The 7,446-nt window shown below is 39.1% G+C and overlaps 1 pseudogene; it reads left to right on the top strand.

Moving 5' to 3' along the window:
• Positions 1-2,238: 2,238 nt before the first annotated feature.
• LOC114513882 lies at positions 2,239-2,843 on the top strand (annotated as a pseudogene).
• The last annotated feature ends 4,603 nt before the right edge of the window (positions 2,844-7,446 follow it).

The following is a 7,446-nucleotide window of genomic DNA, read 5'->3' as shown; positions in this document are numbered from 1 at the left end:
AGGCAAACAAAACAGCTTCAAGCCAGAAAATTATGTAACAACATCATTTTGCACATGGGAGCCCACTCCATCTTATGGGAACAGTTTATCGGGCCCAGTCTCAATCAAGGCTATGAGAACACTGCTTCCCTTAGTCACCCAGACCCCTGGGTGAGGAAGCCAGACTGCCTCCACTTACCCTACAATCGGTGTCTTATAATCTTCATATGACTGCCATAATGTGGATTTTGTTTGTTTATTCTTGAACAAGATAACTCGAGTCTTCATTAACTGTTCCCACTTAAAGTCACCATCTATCCTACTGATTGAGGTTCAGCTATGTGGTGTCCTTAATACTGGCTGCACAGTAGTATCAGTGGCCAGCTTTTAAAAACCACAGCATCAGTCTGGGAAGGGCATTGGGGGGGGGGGAGGATCTGAGCATCTTTACATTTTATAATCCCCTCAGATGATTTCTGTAGCCAGGGTTGAGAAGCATCTCTACTGGGTGCTCATTGGTTCCAGTTCTGTAAACAGGAACTTTTCTCCTGAATTCACTTCATTCTTCCTATTAAGTAACAGACCTAGAATAATTCTTGCCAGATCTGGTTCCTTCTTTATCAATACTTGCGGGGCTATGGAATCTGAAACAATCCCAGTCAGTGAATTAGATTTCCGCTAGATCGGCTTCTTGAACATATTTAATAACCACCTGTCTTCTGCCCACAATGACTTTGATTCTGTTTTGATCTGGCTGAAAGGCTTTGATGAGCTCACTTAGAAGACTGCCCCAAACTCGACTCTTCCCTCCCACTCCATCACAGCTGGATCACTGAAACAATTTATGTTCATTGCACTGATGGCCACAAGGTGGCAGTCAAGATCCACTTAATAACTCAAGGCGGCTTTGCAAGTGGCCGCAACTATCGTTTTCTCTTTTGTGGCTAATAAAGGAGTGTGTTACCTTTTTGTAAACAAAGACCACAGACTCTTAGTACTAGCCGAGTAGCTGTAATTATAAGAGACCATCTTCATTGACTGTCAACTTTCAAAAAATCTTTTAAAGGAGGCAGATGCATTACACATTTTAAATTGTTTTTCTGACTTTCAGTGTCTCAGAATCTAGATAAAATACTAACACTCTATCTCAGACAATGGAAATCCTTCTGTTCAGAAAAATGAAAAGTGATGCATATTTAAGAATAAAAATAAAAGCATATTTAAAAGAAAATAATAAAACATAGATCTGTTTCCTCATTCGTTTTGTTTGAGTTACCTAAGAGGTAAAAAAAAAGGGGGGGGAAGGGTTGAGGGGAGACCAAATAAAAATTTATAAAAAGGAAAATGCAAAATCCTTTATGTTTGATATCAGTTTTTACATCTCTGAGAGTGTTTGCTTGTATAAAACGTGAAGTTGGTTGATAGACTGTCACTGCAGTTCAAAAAGCAGGTATCAATGATCCATTCCTTTAAATATCTGAGACCTGGCTGTTCTCACTGCCTCAGTCCATAGATTGTTAATGAGGAACTTCCTTTGTGCGGGTGGATAAAGGAGGCCGAAGTGGGAAAAGGAAATGAACACTATTTTTATTTTGTCAAATTTGGTCTACTCCTTGTTTGTTTAGGAGGTTAAGCTTTTAAATAAGTATGCTAAAGACTAGAACTACCTTTTGGTATTGCTTTCAAAAAGATAAAAGTAAATAATAAAAAATTAAAATAAAATAATCTCTGCAGCTACAAAATATACACTTCAGTGACGTTGTTTATAATGGTCAGGTCCACTAAAGAGATTCCATTTATACAATAGTCCTCTCTTTATCTCTGCCGCCTCCTGCATAGCACGGCGGTTGTTCTCACTAATTCATTTTGACCCGCACTGGTCCTTTCTCTGCTTCTGGACCTGTGCTAAGCACCTTCCTGTCCGGTGGCGGTGCATTACTGGTGTGTTCTGCTGAACTGCTTCTCTCTTGGGCCTTTATGTCCAACTCACTCTTAGACTTTGTCTCAGCTTAACTATTATAGTTTCAGTTCATCCAGTTAGATATTGCAGGTTCCCTCCATTATTGCTCTGAGTCTCAAATGATTTTTTTTATTTCATTTATAACACTGATTGTAACTTGTAGTTTTTATTTGCTTTCTGTATTTAGATTTTGTAATTTCTTTCATTAAGAAGAATATAGTCTCCATGAAGCCAAAGACTATGCCTATTTTTCATTCACTCAGTAATTGTGTCACATAAATATTTAATCTGTGCCTGCTATGCGTCAGGTACTATGTAATTGGGCACACAATAAATATTTGTTAAATAAATAACAGCATCTGTTTCAAAGAAACTCCCCCCTTTAAAAGTTTCTGTACATACAGATGCACCACGGCTTAGGTAGCAAGGTTTGCTTTCCCCTTTGGGTGTGAGCCTCGCCAGGCCCGCCCCCAGGAGACCTGGGCAGTTGGCCGGTGCTGCTCCACTGTAACCGTGTGCTACCGAAAGGAGGTCTTAAAAGATGCCAATATGTCCCAGGAGATGTGATAGAACTCTGTGGGGTGTGCTACTCAGGCATTGGAGAAATATAGCACAGGGAAGGCTATTGCGGCTCACGTTAAGAAGGACTTTGACAAGAAGTACAACCCACCCAGCACCACACCACGGGAAGGAACTTCGGTAGTTAGGTGACACAGGAAACCATACACCTCATCTGCTTCTGCCTGAGCCAAACGGCCATTCTTCTGTTCCAGTCTGGTTGAAAGGGGACTGTGTCTCAGCCCCAGTGATCCATCCAAAAATAAGGATTGCAGCTTAAATTCCAAATACCAGATATGAAATCTTCAGTGTTATCTAAAGGAACACCTTGATCTTGAACCTTTATCATGTTCTCTGTACTCATTCGTTGTGGTTATAAAACAATTAGCAAAACAGCTTACATTTGTATTTATTTTTTATTCCATACCTCTCTGCTCCATGTTTTTCCCCCTCAAAATTCATTCCTTTCCCCCCAAAATAAATCTGTTGGAGAAAAAAAAAATTCTACATGTAAACCGAGAAGCAAATAATAGATGTTTACACTCTTGAATTTATCCAAAGTAGATAGTTCCATATGAATTTCAATAAGAAAGAAATTTTGTAGCTAAACATTTTAAGTAAAAATATGTGTGGGAAAACAAGAACATCCACTGAACTAATGATTTATATATGTGGACCACATGTTACAGAACCAGAAACATTTTAGCATAAAACCAAAATAATCCAGCATACAACGTTCATTTAAAGAATGGTGAGTTGAAATTTCATGAATGATAAAAAGCCCAGCCCACCCAGGGTCTAAATTACAGGGAGTGTTCAACCTTAACATTTGATTGTAGTGACCTTTCCTTTCATTTGAGTTGTGTGAGTCTGATCTGACCAAGGGTAATAATGGGGGTTAAAGATTGTGTTTGCAGTCCCTAGGCCTGAAATTTTTTTCAGTACATCTACCTGCTCTGGCCTTCAAAACTTTGAAAGTTAAGTCTCAGACTCTCACCTAGTTATCATTATAAAGTTCAAGAAGCTCAGAAATTCTGGAAGACCTGATTATGGGGATGAGCCATCACCCAAGCTGTTCCTGTTATCTTATTATTATTTTTGCTGTAGCTAAACACTTACCTGTTTTTGCTTGATTCTTAATTTAACAAGATACAGATATTGATTCCATATCACAGGACTAGAGTAAGCTTCTACCGGGACAATGCACAAGTATAAGGAAGTGTACAAATATATTTTATTTAGTGAAAACATCTATTGCATAACAGACAAGCTTGGTACTAAAAGTAGGCACCTGTGTAACTTATCTCTAGGAAAAAGAATTCTAAGAGGCCAGGTACCATAAAGATGGCAGAAAAATGGCTTTGTCCAGGCAAAAGGTTTTAAAGTTATGATCTGCTTTCTGAGGCTGTTATCAATTCAGTTTACTTCTTGCCTGTTTGGTGTAATCACAAGTTCTGATGTTGATAGTTGATCCACTCTCTCTTTCCCCTTCCTGCATTACTGTATGCAACTTCTGTAATAAAACTTTTAATGTTGTTGATTTCAAGTGAATTAATGTGCTCCTACTAAAATTATGAAACCACACAGTCAGGTAAGCATAATACTGCGTGTATTTCTTATGCATCATCTGTCCACCCTAGGCAGTGACCATTGAGGGCTCTGTGCATGTACCTAACATCAGGCATGTACATGCAGTTAGATAGCCTCTGACACAGCACTTACACAGGGTCAGAGAAGACTGCTTAAGTGCTGGTGCATATGCCAGCTGGGCCCAACCTCTGCTATGATGGCCACTGACCGGCACAGCTGAGTTGGTGTGTGAAGGTTCTGAAGCCAGGCTGCCAACGTTCAAGTCCTAGCTCACCCAGCTACTAGCTCTTAAACTTTGGGCAAAATATATATGCTCTGCACATTTAGGTGGTGTGTCTGAGAAAAGGGGATAGTTTTATAGGGTGCTTGTGAGGATTAAATACTTAACATACGAAAAGTGCTTGGTACTTGGAAATAAACAATAAATACCACTTTTTATTTTATATATTTATTTCATTTTCAATTGGGTCTCTTTGTTACCTCTACTTGTTTTTTGTACAATGTTCTGCTTAATGCTAAATGCCTTGTCTTCACTATAGTAATCCGCTTTAGGAGAAGATGACCACCAGTGGGCCGTCGACATGTTCTGGGATACTCATTTCTACTTTCTAAAGGTCTTTTTGCCCTTCTACATTTATTGTTTAGTTTCATGCCATGATCTTATTTCTTATCATAACTAGCTCACTAGAACAACTCCTCAGTCATGTTCTCCATACCCAGGGACTTATGGAGAGAAAAGTATTTTTATATTCTTTAACTTGCTGTTACGGAAAAAATTTTAACATCACATGGTGTGGAGACAATAGTTTATTGAATGGCCCTGTGCCCACTGCCCAGCTTTAACGAACATCAGTTCTTCTACCCAGATGAGTTTGAAATCCCAGGTATCGTAAGATTTCTTCTATGGACTCTTCAGTGTAAATCTCTGCAAGGCAAATGCACATTTTTATAACCCAGTCTCTATGTCAACAATCTTTTCTTGGTATCATCAGCTATTTTATCAGTGTTCACATTTCCCTGGTGATTTTATATTTTTAAAGCAGATTAAATAAGAATTCAGTAATGTGACTGGTTGATACACCCTTGCCTTTGTTGTGGTGATTGCTGTTTATATTGCTGAGTAAACCAACTGTTTGTCTTTAGAGTTTTTCTAAAGTCCTGTGTTGCTGATGGTGCTTCTGTGTTGTTGTTGGATATATTCTTCTGTTTTTTCCTACTTCTTGTATATTGATAATAAGAGATACTTGATAACAGATTGTAGTTATTTTGGGGAATAAAGCTCTACTACTTTATAGTAAGGATTGTATATTGGCATTCAGATATATTTAGTATCTCATGCTTCATTTTTATAATTTAAGCGGCAATTGATCATTAACTATATCCATTAACTCATTGTGCATGGCAAATGGCGATATTTTAATTAAAACATTCTCTTTTCATTTACTGATCAAAATAATATTTGCTAACTTCACCCCATCAATGATTAAGTTCATCTATGCTATAGTTTATACAGAAAACAGTTTGCTGGAGAAATACTTGACTCTTTTCTTTACTAGTTCTTAAACTAGTGAGTAACCTCAATAGGGGAGGAGATTCTAGTTTCATAAAACAAAATAAAAGTAATTTTAGACTTACAGAAAAAGCTGCAAGAATGGTGTAAAGAATTAGTGGAGAGTTTTAACCCAGATCCCTCAAATGTTAACTGAGCAGAATTAAACAGGCCAGGAAGACCATTCAAACGACTGCAACAAGGGAGAGATACTGAGTTCAGCTCTGGAAAAGAAGGGTGGAAGAGTTTTTGAGAGCTGGGGGGAGCCAGTGAAAAAGTACTTAGAACATCAGGAGAGGGTTGGTCGATGTGATGAGGCTATCCGTGACCACACGAGAACTCAACTTGCTCCATACACTTTTGAAAATGGATTTTACACTTGATTACTGTTCAAAACTCCAACTTATTGTAAAACACGGTGACTCTGAGACAGCTACTTAGACCCACCCGTGTGAATGTGCTATAAAGAACTTGGCTTTGAAATCTCAGTCAGTGAATTTTAGTTTCTTTATGTTGTTCTCTTACATAGGATCTTTATTAAAATGAAACATAAACAATTAGCAGTTATTTCAGTTTAACTTCTCAGAGGCTTTAGAGTTAAAACAGTGCTGGTGAAGCTGGAGCTTGTTTCTCGCAGTCTCGTATGCTTCCGTGGCTTGTACACATTCTGACACAGTAAGTGATGTGGCTCCTGGCCGGCAGGGTCCGTGTGTGTTGTGCCTGCTATGAACAAATTCACATGCACTACAGAAGTCCTGCGGGGAAAAAGGGACGGCATGGCCACTCTCTGAGAGAGAGAGGGAGGGCCCCAGCTCCTCCCTGGATGGGCTTTTATTGTTTTTCTGGGTACATTAAATGGGGGATGGTCCTCATTTACTAAGCACAGGTTTGCTGCAGGTGATTACCTTTTACAGATAACAAAGGAAGGAATGCTGCTAACTACTTCAAAGAGAAGGATATTGCAGACCAAGGGGAAAGGTGGTTGAACCAGTTACACTGCATACTTGGGAGGTTTAGCACATATTTCAGGAAGTTACAGTAAGCACTTGCTGCCTCAATTCAGGGTGAAGGAGTTTAAGAGAAAGCAAGTCTCACAGCAGTCTAGGTACAATGCAGGCCTGATTCCCCATGGGAGAACCTATCTGTGGGTGTGGGTCCTGTGGGCCACTCACTTCCCACTGGTTTACCATGTGAAAGCTGAGCTACATTTCCATGCCACGTGAAATGGCTCCCTATAAGTAAGCACCATTCTTTGTTTATTCCACAAGACTTGGTCTAAAAGTACATACAACGAGTAAGAATGTATGCTTTACCGTTGTCCCTATTTTACTATCACAGAAACAACCTAATAGTAACAGAAGAATTATACAAGCTGTTCAGACTTTTTTCCACCCCAGCATACCTAGTTTACTGTATACTTTTCTTCTCTAAATATTTTATTTTCCAGATGGTCATTCTAAAGAAAAAAGTAGCAATTTTTTTTGGGGGGGTGTGTAACTTAAAAAAATGTTTTATTTATTTATTTTTAGAGAGGGGAAGGGAGGGAGAAAGAGAGGGAGAGAAACATCAATGTGTGGTTGCCTACTGAGCACCCCCTGCTGGGGGCCTGGCCTGCAATCCAGGCATGTGCCTTGACCAGGAATCGAACTGGCAACCCTTAGATTTGCAGGCCCGTGCTCAATTTACCAAAATACACCAGCCAGGGGGCAGGGTTTAGCTTTTTATTTTGGTGTATATCTCTGTGGAATTTTTAAAAATGAGGTTACTTAAAATGTTAACTCATTCATACAAATTTGTCAGTAACAAGTGG

The sequence above is a fragment of the Phyllostomus discolor genome, chromosome 2 (assembly GCF_004126475.2).
Source record: "Phyllostomus discolor isolate MPI-MPIP mPhyDis1 chromosome 2, mPhyDis1.pri.v3, whole genome shotgun sequence".
Classification (NCBI taxonomy): Eukaryota; Metazoa; Chordata; class Mammalia; order Chiroptera; family Phyllostomidae; genus Phyllostomus; species Phyllostomus discolor.
The sequence above is the reverse complement of the archived record's forward strand: the minus strand, read 5'-3'. Positions and strand labels throughout refer to the sequence as shown.